The 22,874-nt window shown below is 47.8% G+C and overlaps 3 non-coding genes across 3 annotated transcripts; 1 reads left to right on the top strand and 2 right to left on the bottom strand.

Annotated features, from left to right (window-relative positions):
* Positions 1 to 430: 430 nt before the first annotated feature.
* On the bottom strand, positions 431 to 503 carry TRNAM-CAU (transfer RNA methionine (anticodon CAU)). Its single transcript has one exon. It is a non-coding gene; the product is annotated as a tRNA-Met (tRNA).
* A 5,850-nt stretch (positions 504 to 6,353) lies between these two features.
* On the bottom strand, positions 6,354 to 6,426 carry TRNAM-CAU (transfer RNA methionine (anticodon CAU)). The gene has a single exon. It is a non-coding gene; the product is annotated as a tRNA-Met (tRNA).
* A 15,661-nt stretch (positions 6,427 to 22,087) lies between these two features.
* Positions 22,088 to 22,160, top strand: TRNAR-CCU (transfer RNA arginine (anticodon CCU)). Its single transcript has one exon. It is a non-coding gene; the product is annotated as a tRNA-Arg (tRNA).
* Positions 22,161 to 22,874: the final 714 nt, after the last annotated feature.

The following is a 22,874-nucleotide window of genomic DNA, read 5'->3' as shown; positions in this document are numbered from 1 at the left end:
CGACGTGCTTTCGTGTCAGAATTTTGTGGCGTCCCGTGTCGAGCCGATACGATCTCGGAGGCCACTGGCGTCCCAAAGGTTGGGTGCTCTTGGCGGTGGTGGCGCTTTGTCGCGTTTTCACAAAGACGCTAAAGTAGCGTCCTTGTGAAAGATTGCTTGTCATTTTTTATAGAAAGAAAGGACTTTAGCTGGACCAATGACGACATGAGCTTTAGATAGCGAGTCATGATGACGACAGAATTCTTTCCCGTCCTTCTCCTCTGTCGATGACGCCAGAGGGGAAAGAAGGCCTTGCCAAATGGCACAGAAAGACAGGGAGGTTAACCAAAGAAGATCTCCCGTTGGCTACCGTGTACTGGCTAAGGGAAAAATGGGTAAGAATAATTACAAGGAAAGGTTTAAAGTTGATAAAAAAAAAAGACACCGCCTTTGCCCCGGGTGAGGATCGAACTCACGACCTTCAGATTATGAGACTGACGCGCTGCCTACTGCGCTACCGAGGCGGATGCTTGGGCTCAGCAGATAGGGCGTATGTTAAGGTAGGCATTTATCGAACAAGATAACGGAATGGCCCTTTTGTGCAGCAACGTTAAACCGTGCTGGCGCTTACGAAACCATACGCGTTCTCCGGCCGCGTTACCCGCACGCATACCGCCACGCTTATTCGGCGCATAATACCCCAAGTCATGCACTCCATCCTTTTTTTTTTATAATGGGGTTTTACGTGCCAAAACCATTTTCTGATTATGAGGCACGCCGTAGTGGAGGACTCCGGAAATTTCGACCACCTGGGGTTCTTTAACGTGCACCTAAATCTAAGTACACGGGTGTTTTCGCATTTCGCTCCCATCGCAATGCGGCCGCCGTGGCCGGGATTCGATCCCGCGACCTCGTGCTCAGCAGCCTAACACTGCACTCCATCCTTACGTTCACGCTTTTTTTTGTATGTTCAATTCTTTTTCTGTTTATGACCTGGTCTATGTTTCGTGAGTGCATGTTTACGAAGAATGAAAAAAAAAAAATGAGCAGTAGAAACTAGAGAGGCAACCTTGGTAAAACGGCAGGGCTGGTAATTGTCTACTTTTCTTACTAGCCGCCTTTATATAGCACGTTGCCTCAGTGATTTTTCAGTGCGTACGAGGCAGACGCGAGAGCCGCCCCATCTCAGAGGCCATGCCGATGACCCGTGCATTGTAGGTCATGTGTCGGGTCCTGCGAACGTACTGTGGCACTGTTTTATAATATAACGTATAATTTTCCAATCGTTTCTTGGGACACCCAGGCGAGTTCAAAGTGTACTAATTTGCTCGAAGGCAGACACACGTGCAAGACACAAAACAGGCATTATCCGCATGGATCAGCACATGGCTGCTGGTTCCTTCGCAAGAAAATGAGAGACATCGCCATGATGACATACGCACCTTCTCCACTGGAGAAGCTACAGCGTCTTGGTTTCGGTGTCCGTTGGCAACTGCGCGAAAGGAGGTCTATAGATATGCAGTGATGCCATGCGCTTTACGGAACCGTGCGGGCCAAAAAAAAAAAATGCAATATCGTAGCAAATTCCGAATGGTAAGAAAGCGCGTGTGCGTGAAAACAATACCTTTATGTTGGTAAGCTGCAAACACAGATTGCTGTATGCGTGTTCGTTTAACCATTCCGCGTGCCAGCGGTGGTCGTGGGTTTCACTCTGCGTAGGCTGTGCGAATAGCGGTCATTCCACTGGATTTGGACGTACAGCATGCTCCTAAAGTTACGGAATGGCAGTGCGCCTGTCACGACCCGCCCGGGTTTGTGAACGAGGGAGGGCTCGAGGCACCCTCCGTTAGGCCGACGCTCCGAAGCGTGGTGGCAACGAACGATGACTGACCGCCGAGCAGCTGTGCTCGTCGGTGTTTATTGGGTGCGGTGCCCAATGTTGCCTAGCGAGCATGGCAGCCCACCGAGCCTGGCGGGCCAACGAAGATTATGTCCGAGGGGGCGTCACATGCTTGTTACAGCACCTCTTTTTTTTATGACCATGCACTACGTCGTGTAGACATGCGCTGGAGTTGGAGAACTGCGCTGCTGAAATTAAGGCGCCGCTGTGCTTAGCGTGTGGGCGTCGTCTTTCAGCCAATATATTTCGTATATACATGAAAAAAAGAAAACAAATTTTTAGTTCTGTTTCGGAGCTACATAAGAAGAAGATTGCTCTGGGAGATACGTAATTCCAGGATGTTTACGTCCTCGCGTGCTTGGCGAAGGCAAGTCGAGAGGGTCCCCCCGGACTGCGAGCAACTGGCAGAGCTGGAAAGTCGAGGGGGTCATCATGCGCGAGTCAATCGTGCGGTCACACCGCACCCCACATTCCGTGCCGCCAAAACACTCGTTATCGAAACCCCGCGACGTGATCACGCAGTACGTACACACCACTCGAGAAGCCAATCCCTCTCCATTGTGGCAGCTATGCTACATCCCGCGACCATGTGACGTCTCGTCTGCAAACCACGAGAACGTTTCGTATCGCCCCACCAAAACACGCCGTCCCTGTCTGGCTGGCTCGCGGCCAGCGCGAGGACCCTCGTCCGAGCGAACAACGCCGTGTTTTGCGTCGACCCGTTTACTGCCTACGCCGCTCTTTGTTCTTCAGCACCGTGTTGCCAGTCCCGGGACAGAGCGAAGGTTCTTTTGGCTCTGCTCAGTGTGAACCAGTCGACGGTCATTCGGGAAATGTGGTGCAAGCACATGTATACTCATAAGTGCTAAAAGAAGCTCGTTTAACTTTTAGCGTGCGTTAGTGCACGTGCAACAATGCGCGAGAATTCTTTGCGCTATGCGGAATTTAATTTGCAGTTGGCGCCGTTAATGCCGTCTGCGATTGGTCGTGTGAGAGCGTTCTGAGAGCGCTGGCGAGGTCGTGTGACGCTGTAGTTAAGACTTATTGCTACAGGTTGGGCCATAGCTCCGGTGCAGATGATGAGTCTGAGTGTAAATGTTGGGAGTGTGATTACCTGCTTCAATACTGGAGCGCGGATGTCTTTATGCATGCCGCCTATAAGCCAATAAGCTTCTAGCGAGAGTAATATGCCGTGAGCGTTACCGTTTGGAACCAGAAAACTACGCACGTAAGCTGCGGCAGAGTCTCATACTGATTGCATGGATAAGCCAACTTCTGCTAAGGGGTCCTTTGACAGGAGCGATTATGAACATAAAGGTATGCAAAATAACACAGTGGCGCGCGACATCGTAGGGTAGGCGCGGCAAACAATACGCATGAAATTTTCGCAAATACCTGGCGGTGAAAAAGGAACAAAAAGATGCATCACATCTTAAGTTAAGAAACGTTCTCACGGGCCACGTTCTCCTAAGCAAGAGGAAAACGCGCCCCTCCTCCCGGAGCCTTGCGCCTGATGGAATTGCAACAAATGGTTGAGGACCTTAACCAACAAAGTGTGCGAGGAGGATTGATAATTAATATGGAGAAGACAAAGATAATGTTCAATAGCCTGATTCCAAAATCAGAATCGCATGCAGTGTATACACCAGACACTCGGAAATAGCGGAGTAAGTTGCGATCGCGCTGGCCCTCGCAGAACAGGAATGCGAAGTCGTACCAAGCGACTCGCAAACGGCAGTAAAGAATTACGCCAAAGGTAGAATTTCCAAGGAAGCCCTGTCCATTCTGGCCAAAGCGGGCAGATCCAAAACCGCGCGCTCGAGGAACGTATGGTTCCCCGCGCACGTCACCACGGAAGGCGACGCGCTCCCGAATCTAAACGAGACGGCGCACCGGACGGCGCGAGACATCACCCTCCGCGCCGAACAGGGCAACGCCTCTCGCACGATAGCGAATGCTTCTCGAGCGGAACGGGACAGGCGCACCAGACACAATGACGTAACCAGTGCATATCTAAACGCCAGAAGGATATACCCACCGCCGAGACCCAAATGGAACAGGAGGCAGGCCGTCGCCTGGAGACAGCTCCACACGAACACCTTCCCTAATCCATTCCGTCTGAAACGTACCTTCCCAGATAAGCATCAGGACGACACGTGCAAATTGGGCCAGGAAGGACCAGCAACACTCAAACACATGCTGTGGGAGTGCAATGTAGTTATAGGAAGGATGGCAGTTGCTCCGGAGATCCTGTCGTCGAGGTGGGCCGTCGCTTTGCGCAGCTCAGACCTCGAAATCCAGACGTGGACAGTCCACCAAGCCCACGGGGCAGCGTTTAGGCAGGGCCTTGACGTTCCCCCGTGGGAGACCTGAGCCCGGGTCGCGTTAAACCATGCCGGACGTGCAATAAAATTGTATACGTCCATCCATCCATAGTCTGACAAGAAAACAAGAATTCATGGTCGCCAGTCAGCCTCTAGAGCCTGTGCAGGAGTAGGCTCGTCTAGGTCAATTACTCACAGGGAACCAGGATAATGAGAAGGAAATTTACCGAAGAAAAATGGGTTTGAGAGCATACGGCAGACATAACCTAATCCCAACTTGGAGCTTATCACTGTCTCTGAAAAAAAAAAAAGATGTGTACATTCATCGCATTCTGCTGGTGTTAACATATGAGGCGCGAACTAATATAACATAAACAGCGGGAAAATATTCAATCAGTTGAGTGTGCCGGTGCAAACATACGGGGCGAAAATTTGGAGGTTAACAAAGAATATCGGTGTGGTGTGGATCGGTGTGGATCAGCGACCAAAAGGCAATAGCTTGCTATATGAATTAACAAGCATGGTGTCAGCGCGCACAAGCAAACATGAACAGGCCACACTCGATGAGCGCGGACAGTCGCTGTCAAAATGCTGGTGTGAGCAAGCGCGGCAGCAGCAGAGAGCGAAGTGACCACGTGGTCTATCGCTTCAACGCAACAGCGGCGAGAACACAGCACACGCAGAGGTATGAGTAGCCTATACACCAGAACACCGTGAATTCAAAGCGCGCCGCCATCTATCCCAAGCGCCGCGAAGTAGCAGGCCTGGGCTGCCACGCCGAGAGATGCGACCCGGCGCAAAAGCGAAACTTGGGCTTTTCAGCTGGGCGGAAGGCGTGTTTCGCGTTTTTTCTAACCAGTCATTTTCGCTGTCTCGATCCACTCAAACTTCAATACCTCATGCAAGTCCGCAATGGCCACACTGAGTGCTGTGCAGACTGCAGAAGCGAATACATCGGGCAAGTACGCTATTACGTTTGTGCAAACCGCGCGCTATATGCTAGAACACGTGTGAGCTGTAATATCTCCGAATTTTTGGCACGTAACCTGTGAAGGAATATACATCACTCTGTTGGCGCCATATATTATTAAAGCACGCATAACATTGTCCTCTGCACTTTCAGTTCGGTCTGGTTTGTCATGGTCACTACTGGGTTGGCCGCGTTTGGCAACCAACTGGCGAGGTCGTGAGACTGGGCTTATAGCCTGCCTGATTAGCAGACACCTGCCCTTCACCACCTGCACATTGAAAACAAAATATATGTTATAGTAAGAAGGGCTGTAGTTCCTTCCCATGCCATCACTGTTGCGAATATATAAAGTCCTCTCAAAATGAAATAGAAAATACACCAATCCAATTGTATTGTGCAACCACTTATGAGTACAACATTCAGAACACAAGCCTATAAAAAGCACTCGAAAAAGCAGCATATGAAGCTAAACCTGTACTCAATGGAAAATGGGAAACTACAGTAGTTATAATGTTCAACTACATGTGCAGTCAAAGCCCGTATAACAGGGCGAGTATGACAGATGCAGGCGTTGTAAAGTTGTTGCACAAACCATGACGGGGCACATAAAATTACCATCCCTACTTAAAGCGGCATCATCAGGGACCCCTTTGGTACAAGACAACAACCGCACCTGCATTCCAAGAAATTAGCCCCACCAACTGCAGCTACCTGGTATCAGACCTGTTTCGCTTGCGCAAGGCCATATCGGATTGTTGCAGTCAAAGCCCGTATAACAGGGCGAGTATGACAGATGCAGGTGTTGTACAGTTGTTGCACAAACCATGACGGCGCACATAAAATTACCATTCCTTCTTAAAGCTGTATCATCAGGGACCCCTTTGGTACAAGAGAACAACCGCACCTGCATTCCAAGAAATTAGCCCCACCAACTGCAGCTACCTGGTATCAGACCTGTTTCGCTTGCGCGAAGCCATATCGGATTGTTGGCGCTCAATTGGAAAAGAATTCCCTCTGTCGATGACGACAGAGGGGAAGGGAGGCTTTGCCAAATGTCACAGAAAGAGAGGGAGGTTAACCAAAGCATATCTTGCGTTGGATACCATGTACTGGGAAAGGGAAAAACGGGCAAAAAGAGACAAAAGAAAGGTTTACAGCGGATAAAAAAAGACACCGCCTTTGCCCCGGGTGAGGATCGAACTCACGACCTTCAGATTATGAGACTGACGCGCTGCCTACTGCGCTACCGAGGCGGATGCTCGGGCTTGGCAGACAGGGCATATTTTCAGGTAAGGATTAATCGGATAAGATAACGGAGTGCCGCTTTTGTGTGGCAACGTTAACAATGCTGGTGCTCTTGCGAAACCATACGCGTTCTCCGGCCGCGTTATCGGCATGCATCCCGCCACGCTTATCGGCGCACAATACCACAACTAATGTACTCCATTTTTAGGCTCACGTTCTTTTTTTTTTGGGGGGGGGGGTGCAGGGGTTGGTTGATTTTTTTTCTCTCTCTATGGCGTGGCCTATGTTTTGTGTGTGCGCGTTTACGAAGAATGGAACTGCAACAAAATCTTGCTGTGGCTAAATTTGTTATAAATGAGTCGTACAAACTAGTGAGGCACCCTCGGTAAAACGGCAGGGCGGGTAACTGCCTACTTTTCTGATTAGCCGCCTTTAAACTGTACGTTGCCTCAGAGATTCTGCAGCGCGTACGAGGCAGACGCGAGAACCACCCCATCTTGGAGGTCATGCCGATGAGTAGCGCATTGTAGGTCATCTTTCAGGCCCTGCGAACAGTACTGTGGCACTGTATTTTGTTTAGACATGAAGAGCGTATAATTTTCCAATCGTTTCTTGGTGCACCCAGCCGTGTTTAAAGCGTACTAGTTTGCGCGGAGGCTGCTTTACTTCTACGCTAGCAGAAGATACATACATACATACATACATACATACATACATACATACATACATACATATATGTATATATATATGTATATATATACATATATATATATATATATATATATATATATATATATATATATATATATATATATATATATATATATATATATATATATATATATACACATATATATATTTATATATATATATATATATATATATATATATATATATATATATATATATATATATATATATATATATATATATGAAAGAGAGAGAGTTTTTACGAGTCCAATATTACAATGCAGTTTGCCTTTGCCGGCGTAGCGCCGGCATTAATGTAGCGTATACTTTACTGCTGGCGTACAGTTATCAAAAGTTATCTTTGTGAAAAGAGGCATTGTCCGCATGGTTCGGCACATGCCTACTTTTCTTGCATGGTTCATCCGCAACAAAATGAAAGAGTCATCACCATGACATACGCGCATCCCCCACTTGAGAAGCTACAGCGTCTTGGTTTCGGGGCCCGTTGGCAACTGGGCGTAACGAGGTTTATAGATATGCAGTGATGCCATGTGCTTTACGGAACGATGCGGGCCAAAAGAAAATGCAATATCGTAGCAAATTCTTAGTGGTAACATAGCATGGGCGCTTGAAAAAAATATCTATAGTCGACCAAATAAAGGTGTTTCACTCACTCACTCACTCACTCACTCACTCACTCACTCACTCACTCACTCACTCACTCACTCACTCACTCACTCACTCACTCACTCACTCACTCACTCACTCACGTTGGTAAACTGCAAAGAAAGGCTGCCGTATGTGTGTTCGTTTAACCATTCCGTGTGCCAGCGGCGGTCGTGGCCTTTACACTGCGTAGGCTGCGCGAATAGCGGTCATTCCACTGGATTTTGACGTACAGCATGCTCTTAAAGTTACGGAATGGCATTGTGACCCTCTTTTTTATGACCATGCACTGCGTGGTGCTGATTTGCCCTGGAGTTGGAGAAGTGCGGTGGCGAAATTCAGGCACCGCTGTGCTTAGCGAGCGCGCGTCGTCTTTCAGCCAACATCTTTCGTATACATGTAAAAAAAAATTGGAGGACGCTTAAGCTTCGCCTTCAAGAGTGGAACGCGATAGCGTTCCCGTCGACCCGCCAATGGGTGCAAGACAATGGGCTACAGGGCAGCCATCATTTACGAGGCGCCCCGCATCAGACGCGGTGAGCGTCGAGCCATATGGTCGAGCAACGCGGCGTTCGGCGCAGCAACGAAACGTGCGCCTGAGCAAGCGGAGCGAACCAAAGAACTCGGTATCCCGGAAGGGGAAATGATGCACGCCAGCCAAACGCCGTGATCGGCATGGGCAGAGAGATAGAGAGATAGTGATCTAAAGAAAGGAAGGATGCTTGATTCTACAGAGGGAGCAAGGCGAAGCGTTGTCAGGGGAGAGAGTCCGAGCCGCGACAGCTCCAATGCTAAAGCCCCTCAATTTTCCAAAAGTAGCGCCATTCTTAGATCTTTCCGCCACCCCGCTCACCCAGGCGCTTCCTCCTCCACTCCTCCTGTCGCCCCAGCCTCCTCCGCTCCCCCATTGGCCAATCTGTGTCACGTGAAAGCGGGCCCCGCGCTTTTGTATATTTTTTTCTTTACGGCGCAGAGCAGGCGCCGCGCTTTTGTATATTTTTTTCTTTACGGCGCAGAGCAGGCGCCGCGCTTTTGTACATCTTTTCTTTCCAGCGCGCTGCGACCCCCAATCTTGGGCCTGCGACCCCCATTCTTGGGCCTCCGCGACGAAGTACGGCAGGCGGTTTGAAGGAGCGCGGTAGTTTTATACAATGTGTTAGGGCCGAGTGCTTAATTGCGATGCCGTGCTGCTGCGCCTACGGTTGCCACAACAGACCCAGTGACGGCAAAAAGCTTTTTGTTTTACCATCCGCCGGGCGCAACGCAAAACGAAGAAAAGTGTGGATTCACAAGATCGGGCGGGCTGACTTCGAGCAAGTGGCAAAGAACGCGCGGCTTTGTGAAGTGACACGGCTCCTCCAACCTCTTCTTTTGACGCCCGTGTCAAAACGGGCCCGTGTCCAGTGCATTGGGGGTGCGTTAAAGAACCCCAGCTGCAAAAAAAATTAATCCAGAGCCCCCATAATGGCGTGCCTTATGAGATCGTGGTGTTGGGATGTAAAACCCAAGAATCAACTTTTCTTCTGTCTTGTGTGCCTTGACTGTTCCAGTTAACGCAACACTGCTTCCTTGTGAAAACTTACAACGCAAAAGAATACAGACGCACGTAGTATACAGAGATAAAATTAGCACTTCAACAAAAGTGTTGCTGGTGCCAATGAGGGAGGGGGATAATTATTTTCTGAACCTCTTTCCAGTTGTCCCATCAAGTTCCTTCTTTCTTTTCTATCAAATTCTAACCATTTACACTGTAATAAATAAATAACGATTTCATATGCTGGTACGTTGTTAAAATTATCTATTCCGCCTAGGTGTGAAAACGTTGCTCATGGCCACCACAACCTGTGCATGAGCTACGTACATCTGTAAAAGGCGCGGAACAGAAACGGCCCTGCTGCCAGGCATTGCTGACCGCAGACAGTCGGAATCTCTCACGCGCCGGCCGAACAAAAGCATCCTGCAGGTACGTAAATTAACCTACGAAACCACGTGCACATACACTGTAAACGGAAATAACTCCGAGGTGGGAGTATAACGCTTGTCCTCTAGCGACCCCCCGGTTCGGAGTTTATTATGCTCCGTATGATCGGAGTAGAATTTTTACTCCGTGCGAGCGGAATTCTTGCATGGATATATGGGAGTTTTTTACTGTCTTTTTTTTTTCTTTTTTGCTTTGCAATGGACGGAGTTTTTTTGAGGTGCAACGGGAGTCTAAAAAGAGACATCGCGTGAGTTTGCGCGAACATCTTTACATACAGAGGCTGTTCGTCAAATTTCGAAATATGCACACGAGACCGCGTCAAATTCGACGAAACAAGTCAATGAAAGCACATATATCATGACATACATAAACATTTCAGAAACGCCCAATGCAGAAATTTGAAAGACGCTCCAAGTACACGCGATACTCAAGAAGCAACGGTGCCAGTATATATAGCCACGATTCTGTGTGCCTCGAAACCGCCTAGGGAGCAGCTGTACTGTTTTCAGAATTACGACTCGCATGCTCGTTCATACGAGATGTGCCTCTCTGATATTAACAGAATACCTTAATCAACACAAAACTTTAATTCAGAATATTGAGAGAAAAAAGTTAATGGCGTAAATTTTCACAATTAGCATGCCATTCTATGAGTGCTGGAGCGACTTCGCACACTGCCGGCGTTCGCGGCCAAAAAGTAGTGCGTTAGTTACAGTAAGCAAGAAATATGCCAGTGCGTCTGCTTCATAGCAAAATTAAATTTTTGCGATATAGTGGTAGCGTAGCAACAAATTATTACGTGTGAGCATGACCCGCAGCAGCCGACTTAACACCGAAAAATGCGCAGTCGTACATATTATTCACCGCACTACTTGCTCCGCGTCCAAGCAATATCTCTCGGTTGTGAAAAGGAGCTACATCGCTGATCTGTCGAGTGAATCCTTAAACTCGGAGCCAGCAGGCATGCGTCTAAATCAGTGTCTCAAATACAGCGTAATGTTAATGCAATATCGTAAGCAATGACGTGACCAGAAACCTATATGCGCGATAACAATTCGATGCACATCGCTCAATAAGCAGCTTTATTTACAGTACGCATACTTATGTCCTACCGTTTTTCTTCGGGTGAGAATATCCGTTCACAGATACATAAAAACAGTTGCTTGCACTCCGATCTTTCTCACTGGCAACACAGCACCGCAACGAACTTGGGGTACGCCATTCATGTGTGATTAGCACGGACGTCGTCGCTCGAACAGTGGCTGCTGTTGCCATTGCTACGCGGTCCTTTCAAACATTACACCGGACGTTGTCAGCACGTACCCAAAAGGACATAAAAGTCGTATTTCCCGTAGTGAAGAACACAAGCCAGGGTCACGCAGCACGAAAACACAGTCAGAACCTGAGCCGACATCACGAGCCAGTGAGCAGCTTCGAGGTATACCTAAGCCTTTTTCCGCACTTGAAAACGTTGCTCTTGCATTCATCGTTGTCAGCAAAGTGATCAGAGCTAACGTACTTGAAGCTGAGAAACAGCGAGCTTCAGGCATGCCTATAACACTTTCTGGAAGGAAATACGGGAAACAAATTGACAAAACGCTGTCACGGAACGACACTTCACAAATGTAAACAAACCGTCAGCCATGAGCACTGCCCGCTCCGCCGAACGCGCCCGGTCGCTGGCGAGGCGCACAGCCTCATGGGAAGCGCCTCGTGACCAACCTCTTTCGGCGGAGGGGAGTTTTCTAAAACTCCCTGTCGGAATTTCACGGGAGAACAAGATTTTTAAGCGGAGTAAAATCGTGTCATGTCACCCTAATACTCCCGCAGCTAGCCAGTGGAGTGAAACGAGGGAATGGCGCTGTTTTGCTCCCATACATCGGAGTAAATATTTGAGGAGGGGAGGTTTTAGGGCACACCACCTGTTAAAAACTCCCAGGTGGGTTTATTTTCGTTTACAGTGTACTTTCGCGCTGTCAAAACCTGAAACTCTGGTAATTACTCGCGTGTCTGAGCACACCGCGTGCTTGTGTCGTGTTTCAGCAACACGAACTTTCAACGTGCGCGCGCTTTACGCCTTAAATACGCCTTGAATAATGGTGCTTTTCTCTATTTCTTCCGCAAATCCGACACGACATTCTTAAGGCCAGTTACCGACTGACAAAGCAAGATCTAGATTGAAAAAACTGCTCCGCAGGACTCGAACGAACTTTTCCGCGGATTTCCTCCCGTAGCGTGTTAGCCATCGTCTGCTACGGCAGGCCCACTGCCGGCGGCGCCACCGTCGAGGCCGCGCCGAGCGGAGGAGGAGAGAAGTGAATGGCGCTACTTTGGGAGATTGAGGGGCTTTATCCAATGCGCGCGTGGCGCGCCATCTGTCGGGGCAGCGCCGTACATGGAGAGGAGGGGGTCTTCTGTGTTTGCCGCAAGATGGCTCTCCGTGTGCGGAAAGCGCAGAAGAAATGCAGCGAAACGCACTTCGCTACTCGTGTAATTGCGACTTCTGTAAGTTACATGTTCATAATTACCGATATACACCACAGTATAACTTTCCACGGCTCGTTTCGAAGGCAACACCGCATTCACTAGAGGCGCGTTTGTACCTTTTGGAAGCATCGAAATCGTGGCTGAGTGGTAGCGTCTCCCTCTCACACTCCGGAGACCCTGGTTCGATTCCCACCCAGCCCATCTTGGAAGTTGCTTTTTATTTATGGAGTGCCTGCCGTGATTTATCGCTCACGGTCAACGCCGCAAAACGCCGACACCGACGCCGACACCCGACACCGGCTTTTCTGCGACACGAGCTCCTTAACGCTATCGCGTTAAAACGTGTTTTTTTAGGTTCTGCTTCGGGGCTACATAACAAGAAGACTGCCCTGAGAGACACGTAATCCCAGGATTATGTTTACGTCCTCGCATGCTTCGCGGTGGCAAGTAGAGATACACCCCCCCCCCCCCTCCTCCGGACTTCGAGCAATTAGCAGAGCTGCAAAGTCGAGGAAATCATGCGCGAGTCAATTGGGCGGTCACACCGCGCCCCACATTCCGTGCCGCCAAAACACTCGTTATCGCTGTCGACACCACGCGATGTGATCGCGCACTGCCTACACAGGACTCGAGAGCCCGATCCCTCTCCACTGGGGCAGCTATGCCGTATCCCGAGTGTGAGAGCGCGTGCAACGGCGTCCACGACTATGCGTCGTCTCGTCTACAAACCACGAGAACGTTTCCTATCGCCTCACCAAAACACGCCGTCCCTGTCTGGCTGGCTCGCGGCCAGCCCGAGGGCTCTGGTCCGAGCGAACAACGCCGTGTTTTGCGTCGACCCGTTTACTGCCTACGCCGCTCTTTGTTCTTCGGGAGCGTGTGGCCAGTTCCGTGGCAGAGCGAGGGTTTTCTTGGCTCTGCTCAGTGTGAACCAGTCGACAGTCCTTCGGGAGATGTAGTGCAAACACATGCATGCACGTAGTGAAATTTTTAGCGCGCACAATTGACAAGGACACAGTGAAGGGGGGCACTCCTTGTCAAGTGTGTACGCTGAATATTTCGCTATGAATTCGTACCAACTCGCCCAACGGTCAGTTCTGCTACATGCATACTCGTAAGTCCAAAAAGAAGCTCGTTTAAATTTTAGCATGCGTTAGTGCATGTGCAACAATGCGTGAGAGTTCTTTGCGCAATGTGGAATTTAATTTGCAGTTGGCCTTTAATGATATCTGCGATTTGTCGTGTCAGAGCGTTCTGAGATGCTGGCGAGGTCATGTGACGCTGCAGCTAAGAGGAAGCTTTAACTCGGGCCCCAACTCCGAGGAGGCCTATTGAAATAGATGTAAAACAAAAAACAAAATGCTTTTCTGAGATAACCACTGGACCGATTTTAACGAAATTTGTTGCATTTGAGAGAGCAAGTTATATTCTGTTTACTGTAGGGGGCGGAATTTTGATTTAGGGCCTGAATGTCATGAAAGATAATTATTATTAAGAATAATAGTTTTTATGGGATTTCTTATAACCACTTTCTGATTATGAGGCACGCCGTAGTGGAGGACTCCGGAAATTTCGACCACCTGGGGTTCTTTAACGTGCACCTAAATCTAAGTACGCGGGTGTTTTCGCATTTCGCCCCCATCGAAGTGCGGCCGCCGTGGCCGGGATTCGATTCCGCGACCTCGTGCTCAGCAGCCCAACACCATAGCCACTGAGCAACCACGGCGGGTGGAGTGGGAATGCCTTTATGTATGCTGCCTATAAGCCAATCATATCTTAGAGTAATAAGCTGCGAGCGTTACCGTTTGGAATAAGACAAGTACGCATGTAAGCTGCGGCACAGTCGCATACTTATTTCATGGATATGCCAGCTTCTGCTAAGGGGACAGGACGGCTATTTGACAGGAGTGGCTATAAACATAATGGTACACAAAATAACAGTGGTGCACGACATCGTAGGGTAGGCTAGGCAAATAACACGCATTAAATTTTCGCAAATAATATACATCGCAACAAATACATGGCGGGGGGAAAAAGAAAAAAAAATACATCACATCCTAAGTTAACAAAAATGATGCGCGTGCATGCACACCCAATCGATAACCGTACACTGCACAAAGTTCTTTGTCTTTCAAAGAGAGTAAGATAACCGAACGATATAGATGTTCAGCACAGGATAACGGATGACATAATGCATTATCTAACAGCGATATGGTGTGCGTGCTTAGGTTGAACAAAATGTGGACGCGCTAAAAGTGTATGCGTGTGGTCGCTACGAAGATCAGTGTAAAGGTGGTGTCCGAGCGCGGCTGTGAAACTTTGTCCTTCCCGAAGCCGCCGTGGACTCCAGTGACGCGTGACGTCGCGTCTACTGTTACGTCGTTTTCGTCACGTGACGCAAACTGCGACGCAAAGGCCTATCGTTCCTCTCGAGGTGTCCGCTTGCCCCGCGCGGCGCGGTGCTTATCGCTGATATGTGACCTGTAGAAGCTGAACAAATAATAAAGCCAAAGCTTTACTGGCCGCGAACTTGCGATTTCACCGCGGTGGTGCTCCGAGGAGGCACATGACGTCACAACGCGCCCCTCGCCGTGGACATTTCTCTCTCTCTCGCTCCCTAGTCACTACCGCGCATGCACCACTAGCAGCACCGAGCCACAGGTGTTTCGCCGCTGTGCAGCGCCGCGCCTTTCAGCCGCCGCCGTTTGGTATGACGTCACAGCGCGTTCCTCGTCGTTGCGCTCGCCTCCGCTCGCTTCGCCAGGTGCATCGCATGCCTGATAACATGTCGGAGCATTGAAAAGGACAGCTCGCGTGCGCCGCAACCACAGTTGAGGCGGCAGTATGGACGGCGACAATTCTGATAAGCAGGAGGAAGCTTGGAATCGACATCGGAACGAGATGAAGAGGAAACGAATCGCCCAGGAAACAGACGAAGAGCGCGCCGAACGATTTGCTAAACGCCGCAACATAGCTAGACAATCCGAGAAACCTGCTTGCAATCAAGATTAACCAAGGCTAACCATGCTATACCTTAGCTTTCGCTACGTATACCCTGGCATAGCCGAGCTAAGCCACTGCCAAATATTTTTTCTACCTCTGATCCTGCATTAATTGTCGAGCTACGACAGTGACCGGCCTAATTAAAAGGAGGAAAAACAACGGCAGATCCCGCGCCCTGTGGGAATCGATGTCATGCGAAGCATTGTGCGGGGGACCGACAAAGTTAACGAAACGACCATGAGAGCACCAAGATGTAGGCAGCTATTTTATGACCTACATGACAAGCATATCATGACCTATCCTTTATGTTCGTCATACACTCCTGTCATGCTAGGCCAATTTTGCTGCACACGAAATTAATGAAATGACCATGAAATCCCCGAGACGTAGGGGCTGTTTCATGACCTACATGACACGCATGTCATGACCTATCATTTATGATGGCGATACGCTCTTGTCGTACTATGCCAGATTTGGTACATACCCAAGTTAACGAAACGACCATGAAAGTACCAAGACGTAGGCGTCTGTTTCATGACCTACGTGACAGGCATGTCATGTCATTTATGTCAAGACCTATCATTTATGTTAGTCATACACTGTTGTCGTACTATAGCCGTTTTGGTGGGTACCATGTTGGTGCATATCAGCGAGGGCCACACAGTGGAGGAAACATATAAGCCCTTCTGTGCAGGATTGACCCGAACATATCATTTGTGGTGAATAAGGGCGTTGGCAGTGCCTTGAACTTGAACTTATATACAGAGGAAGCTTTTTTATCTGATACGCCGTGTAACACTGCCTCGTTGCAAATGTGGTTACCTATGGTTTAATCTTGAGCACCTTCTTTTTAAGTGTTCCTTAGTGATTTCTAAAGGACTGCTTTGAGGTCAACGCTGTACGGTTTCGATAATCGTCTTTTTACGAAATAAAAATGTTCGAACCATGGAGTGATCGAAGAACGTGAACTAAAGCTCCGAAAGTTTTGAAAAGTGGTATCATTAATTGTATTTAACCATTGCCATATAATCTCTTCTTCAGTTATGTGTAGGTACGTGTTCATTTATGCGGGGTCATCATTTTTAAACATTGTGGAATCGCCTGTTGCAGATAACATAATTCAAGTCCTTGAGGTGAAATACTGAGAGAGGCGGACCTTACGTTCACGAGAAATGAAAACAAATATTGAACTAGTTACCTAAACTTCATTAATTAACTTCATTCATTACTTTAGGACAGATATTGAAATTTACGAATTGTAGACGGTGAGTTCGCGAGGCATATCCAATTGGAAAAAAATTTCTAAAGTGACACCAGTTACGAGACATGTGACGTCAAACTTGCCGCAAAAATGCACTGTTGTTCAACTGATTTTTTTTTAACAATACGCTCTTTTATGCACTGAAGCGCCCAGGTATTTCATACCACTCTATGGAAAATAATATCTCGAAACTGGTCTGAGCCTGGAAACTCATTTCAAGTGCATACGTCTTGCAATCTCACCAGCTACAATTCGTAAATTGTAGTATGAGGAATAAATAAATTACGAAGTTAATTAGCAATTTCTTAAATTAGTTGAATATGTGCTTCAATTTCACGTGCTAGTAATGTCCGCCGCTTCGAATTTTTGAAAATTCCATAGAACTGAAAGATGATCACTCCGTATATTTGTGTGCTTTTGCTTGTCTCATGTATTCAGTTATGCCTTGCTTTTGTTCCCCATTTCTTATTCATTGTTCAAGTGTCTCATTGCTTTCCTGGATTTGTGACTGATTCATACTTTGTATATTTGATTGCTTTCCTCGGTCGCTTGTTTTCTTAGTCTGAACATTTATGTGCACATTGTACAAGGCGTCTTGTGGCTAAGCGTTCGTCATTGACGCTAAGGGCCGGTCCCTTTGTCAAAGGGACAAAGGCAAGCGAAGCAAAACATGCAATAGCATTCCAGTGGATACCAGGGCATTGCAACATCCCTGGCAACACAGCAGCTGATGAAGCAGCACGACAAGCGCACCTGAAAGATGATACGGCTCCGCTCCCAATATCAAAGAATGAATTACGCTGCATTATAAGGACAACGTCTTTCAACATGTCTAGAAACACTTGGTTTGACCAGAATTCTAAGAGCTCTGACTTATATCATATTGATCCATTTATTGAATTCAAATTTTCATTGTCATTAGATAGAACTATGGAAACGCTTATTCATCGATTAAGGCTAGGCACTGCCTACACAAAGCATTTCTTACACAGAATTAGCCGAGCGGAAACCCCCGAATGTGATTGCGGATTTGTAGATGAAGATATATATCACCTCCTTCTAGATTGCCCACATCACGACACACCAAGATGCCGACTTAAATCAGCGCTAAGTAAATTAGACCGCAGACCTTTCAGTTTAAGGAAACTTTTGGGCCCTTGGCCAACAACGGCCTTGCAGAAGAGCGCTTTAAAAGCACTAAAGACTTTCTTTGAAGACAGCGGCATCGCTGGACGCTATTAGTGCTTTCATTGCTCTGTTCATTTCAATGTGACTCTATATATCCATCTGTTTGGGAATTATGTTATGTTGACTGCTTTGTTGTGACTGTGAATGATTGTTTACACAATGTATATACCACCCGCTGACTAGACAATGTGCTATTAGGCAACAGTATCGTTTGTACTTTTGATACTTTGGACTACATAAGTGTGGAGACATTTGCCATGTATACTGTATGTACCCGCTGATCCTCTGACTAGAAAATGTGTTATTAGGCGACAGTATCGTTTCTACTTTTGAGACTTTCGACTACATAGGTGTGGAGACATTTGCCATAGTCTTCCTGTGGAAACGTTGCTTTATAAGTCTTGGTGCTTGTGTGAAATGATTATTTGATATGTAACCGTGAACCCTGAATGATGTATGACGGAACCACCCAAGAGATAAGGAGTAGCCGGCGCCTTAAATTGCGCGCCAACATCTCCTTATATCATATCAATAAAAAAAAAAAAAAAGGGCCGGTCCCCACGTGTATGTGTGTGCCCTTTCAATCCTTTGCTGATTTTCCTATGCCATTTCTCCATACTCACTTGACAAACAAACGTTGCGGAAAAGCCGGTGTCGAAAACTGCCTACACTTCTACCGTACATGTTACTGAGAGATGGGCGTGTAAACAAGAAACAAAAAGGACAGCACGAAGAATGGTCCTGTAAGAATAAATGAATGCATAGATAAGTAAATAAATGAATTAATAATTATTTATTTATTTATTTCTTCATAAGCTTATTAATAAAGAACGTAAAGATACTACGATGAAAACTTAACTAGAAAGAAAAAAATCGCTGAACGAACTTACACGAGACAAGCTCCTTAAAAAAAAGATGTATGCAGAAACTCCACTGGAGTTGTCTCAGTATACGTAAGCATGAGAGCAGCATTCCGGGCAAGTTGGTAATCCATAGCTTAAAAGATATTGCGCGACATAAAAAACGACACGGACGTGAAAGAAGACGACACACCAAGCGCAAACTTTCAACTAAAAAAAAAGTTGAAAGTTGAAAGTTTGCGCTTGGTGTGTCGTCTTCTTTCACGTCCGTGTCGTTTTTTATGTCGCGCAATATCTTTTAAGATACGTAAGCATACCCCGCAATTTCATGTGGCTCACGCCCAAATTACATTGGCCCACACCCAAATGTCAGTTCGCCTAACCCCAATATTTCCAGTTGGCCCACCAGAAAATCTCAGTTGGCTTGCCCCCAAATTTCAATTGGCCTGCCCTTAATGTCAAGTTGGCCCACCCCAAACATTAAGTTGGCCTGCCGCCAAATTTCAAGTTGTACCCCCCTTTAAATTAAAATTATGGGGTTTTACGTACAAACCCCTTTCTGATTATGAGGCACGCCGTAGTGGAAGACTTCGGAAATTTTGACCACCTGGGGTTCTTTAACGTGCACCTAAATCCAAGTACACGAGTGTTTTCGCCCCCATCGAAATGCGGCCGCCGTGGCCGGGATTCGATCCCGCGACCTCGTGCTCAGCAGCCCAACACCATAGCCACTGAGCAACCACGGCGGGTCCCCCTTTAATTTCACCCACTCCCGAATTTCAGTTGGCCCACCTGTACCATAGGCTTCCCATGCATATATTATGGAGCCATATATACCCCTATGGGAATTCTCTCTGATCAATTTTATTTCTTTATTTGGTTTCGATCGCTCCATACCGCTTAGGAAACTTTCAGTCATCTACATTTACAATATTAAAACGATTACATGTCTTAATTGCGCAAATTACGCATTTTTGTGCAGATACACGGCATTACACTTTTCACATGACGGACTGGGTATACCGGACAAAGAATGCTCACGCAGTAAAATTCACACAAAATGCTTGGACTGTGGTGAACTAGCCGACTCCAGCAAAAGGCAACCATCTTGTTGAAAGGCTTGTCAGACGACAAGATAAGAGTTTCTGATAAGTGGTGTTTGCATATAGCGATGCAAGCAGTGGCGCGTATTTGAGTTCGGCACACAGTGAACCGAGCTCCAACTTATAACTGCGTGTTTTTTTTTTCCCCTTTTATCTGCGTTGGTACTCGGAGGACTCCTGCACCAAAATTGTATCTTCGATTCGGTTCACTGGCGTCTCTTAGCCGCGTTGCTGCGTCACACCGCTGCTTATCTGCGTTTCTGGTTCACTTCTTATCAGTTCCACTCAGTCGCCGCACGTGCCTATGGAAAGATGCCCCACTCATGGCTGATATCAGGAGAGCGAGCGGGGAAGATACAGTGTTGCCATTCGCTGTCGAGCGCCGTGGCTTTGCAGCTGTCCGAGACTGAACAGATTGCTTTCGTTTTCCACTTGCGCGCAATACGCTGAACCGTGCGTAGACTGACTTTGGATGCTGAGCACTATACTCGCGGAAAACTTTCTCAGGCTATGAAGGGAAAGCTATGGGGGCGGAGCTTCGGCACATATGTTACCGCGCCAAGCAGGCCGTTTAGAGTTTGACAGGGCTTTTGGTTGCTCGGAACAGATGCTGAATCACGCAGCTCCTCCGTTTTTTTTTCGTTAGAACACTTTATATTGTCAACAACAAGCAACTTTCCTAGGCTATCACTTTTTGTACAAAACCGGTATTGCTCATGGTGAACACGCTTGTGTAGGCGATCTTTTACTGGGCTAAGCAGTTATAAAATATTGGTCTGTCCAATGTCAAAATCAGAGGGCTTTTCCTCCTTAAGTGTCCTTCACTATTGATTGGCCCCTTTTGTTAATAGCATGTCCAGCATCGCTATTGGCTGGAATTGGCTGTTTCAAACAATTCTAGCCCAAGTGCTTCTTGTGAATGCGGGCCCTGGATATTTCTGTAACTTCGTGGTCCCTTGCAACTACGCGGCTCCTTGTGACGTCACGCTCGAAGCCTCGCAGACCTGCAGAAACAAAGCTTACGATGAATTAGCCAGCCTGCGCGGGCATAAAGTGACAAGAACGCGCAGTGGCCTTCGAGCGAAGATCAATCCCGAGCATCCCTTTGTGAAAACATTCGTTTGTTTCGGTGACCGGGGTTGACAGGTCATGTCAAGGGGGATGCATTGCAATGGAACTGCTTTGCGCATTGATTGACGTGCGGCTGCTAGGCATATGTATTTCGTATTCGCCAGTTCTGCCCAGCGAAGGCACGAGAAAGGAAACCAAGGCCATTGAACTTTGGGTCAATTGAACCCCCTTCCTTGCATGCTCAATGCGTTGCCATTTCGCTTAACTGCGCTGGCTATACTGCTACACAAGGGACCATTTTGCTGAGGTCGGTAAACTGCTATCGGCGATGACGAAAGGAGAGGGTTAAAGGGAATGGCTTTTTTTTGTCTCTTTCGCTCGTTTTTGTGGTTTGTCGGTTGTCGGACTTAGCAGGCAAAACATTCGTTCGCTCAGTCGCTCGCTCGTTCTTTTCTTGTTCGTTCGTTCGTTTGCGCTGTTTACTTACATTGACAATCATCGTCAATGGTTTCTGTACAACTTTTTTCTTCTTCTCTGTACGATTGCCTGCAGCCAATTGTTAACGATAGCTAGTGCTTTGATTTGGTGGTTAGATTATTTCTACATGAAGAAGTACGACGCTTCCGACTCTACAGTAAATGAATGTTTTCTTATTCCGTAATTGCGAGAACTAATTTCAGACTGTTGAAATCATCCTCCCAACACCTTGATCGTTTTCTTTAAAAAATTTTAATTGGGTTTCCAGCACCTTGCACTTAGATGGTGCAAATGTCACGCATTGATCGATCGACAGTCCGTCCGAAATCACGACGGAACGAGACAAGGGCCCTTGGACAAAACCGCAACTGGCGGAACTTCCGACGACTGTGGGACATTTATTAAATTGCCGTTACGTCATCGCCGGGACCGGCGTGACGTGTGGCGAGAACTGGTTCTGCGGTTTCCCCATATTGCTCACGTTTCACTCTCTCACTTGTGTTTTCTCTTTTTTGTGTCTTTTGTCGTCTTGTTTTTGGATGTTTCGTTTTCCGACTGTGCTCCGGCTTCTCGGCCCCCCCGACCGGCTTGACACGTTCTCTCCTCGCGTTGGCGGCGCTGCGCCGGCACCGAATCCCGGACCGTCCCGCTCGCCGTTCTGCCCCAGATAAAAAACAGAGAAACTTGGCGTCCGCTCAACAAGTGCGGCAAACTCTCTTGTCCCCCCCCTTCCCCCTGTTTTTTCGCTAGCGGTGAAAGTGGGCGAGGGCACAGAAGGAAGTTTAGAAAAGAGGGAGAGAGTGAAAAAGAGGGCGAGGAGGAAGAGAACGGCCTTCTCGAAGCGCCGTTGTCTACCCGCAAGCCGGAGCACCGCTCGGCTCAGCCCTCGTGGCCCAATGGATAAGGCATCGGTCTCCTAAACCGGGGATTGCGGGTTCGAGTCCCGCCGAGGGTAGCTGTAATATTTTTTTAGAGAGAGCTTTTTTCTTTTATAACGAAGGAGAACGGAGCGCTCTTCCGTCGGCGGGACAGGAAGGCGGCGCGGCGGTGACGTCACCCTCTGACGCATCCTGCGGATGTGAATATGCGGTCGTCGCGAAGGCGTGGTTAAAAAAAAAGTGCGATGATTGAGCGGTGCGTTTTTCTGCGTATGTGAGCGTGAAGCGGAGACACGGAACAAGCGCAATTTGTCAGACCAGCGGACAACAATGAAGGGACAGAGGATCGATAGAGACGGACAATGCGCTGCAGCCAAACATGGACGAATGAAATGTATAGAATCCAAAGTTTAACGCTCTCGCAAAATCTGTTAAGATAAGGTATTAAAAATAAAACTCCGAAGAGCGTAAGTCTGGGCGGGCTGGTACCATTATTGAGGAGCAGCGCACAACAGTGCCTCATCCACGTCTATCGATCTATTCACTGTCCTGTTGTGTTGTGGTATGCAACAATGGAGTAGCGACATGTTGAAGCAATAACTTTTTACAGTTAAGCTCTTTATGACTACGTTCTAGCGGATCTCGTCTCCGTGGACACATACCAACAATTATTCATGCGGGGACCGATCCCGAAGATCGTGCAATGCCGGGCCGACCAGCGGCGGAGGTGAAGCAGGCGTTAAGCACTCCCTATACGTGGGCCGATCCTGAACATGGCGCAATACTGGGCA

This window comes from Dermacentor albipictus, chromosome 10 (assembly GCF_038994185.2).
Source record: "Dermacentor albipictus isolate Rhodes 1998 colony chromosome 10, USDA_Dalb.pri_finalv2, whole genome shotgun sequence".
Lineage (NCBI taxonomy): Eukaryota > Metazoa > Arthropoda > Arachnida > Ixodida > Ixodidae > Dermacentor > Dermacentor albipictus.
The sequence above is the reverse complement of the archived record's forward strand: the minus strand, read 5'-3'. Positions and strand labels throughout refer to the sequence as shown.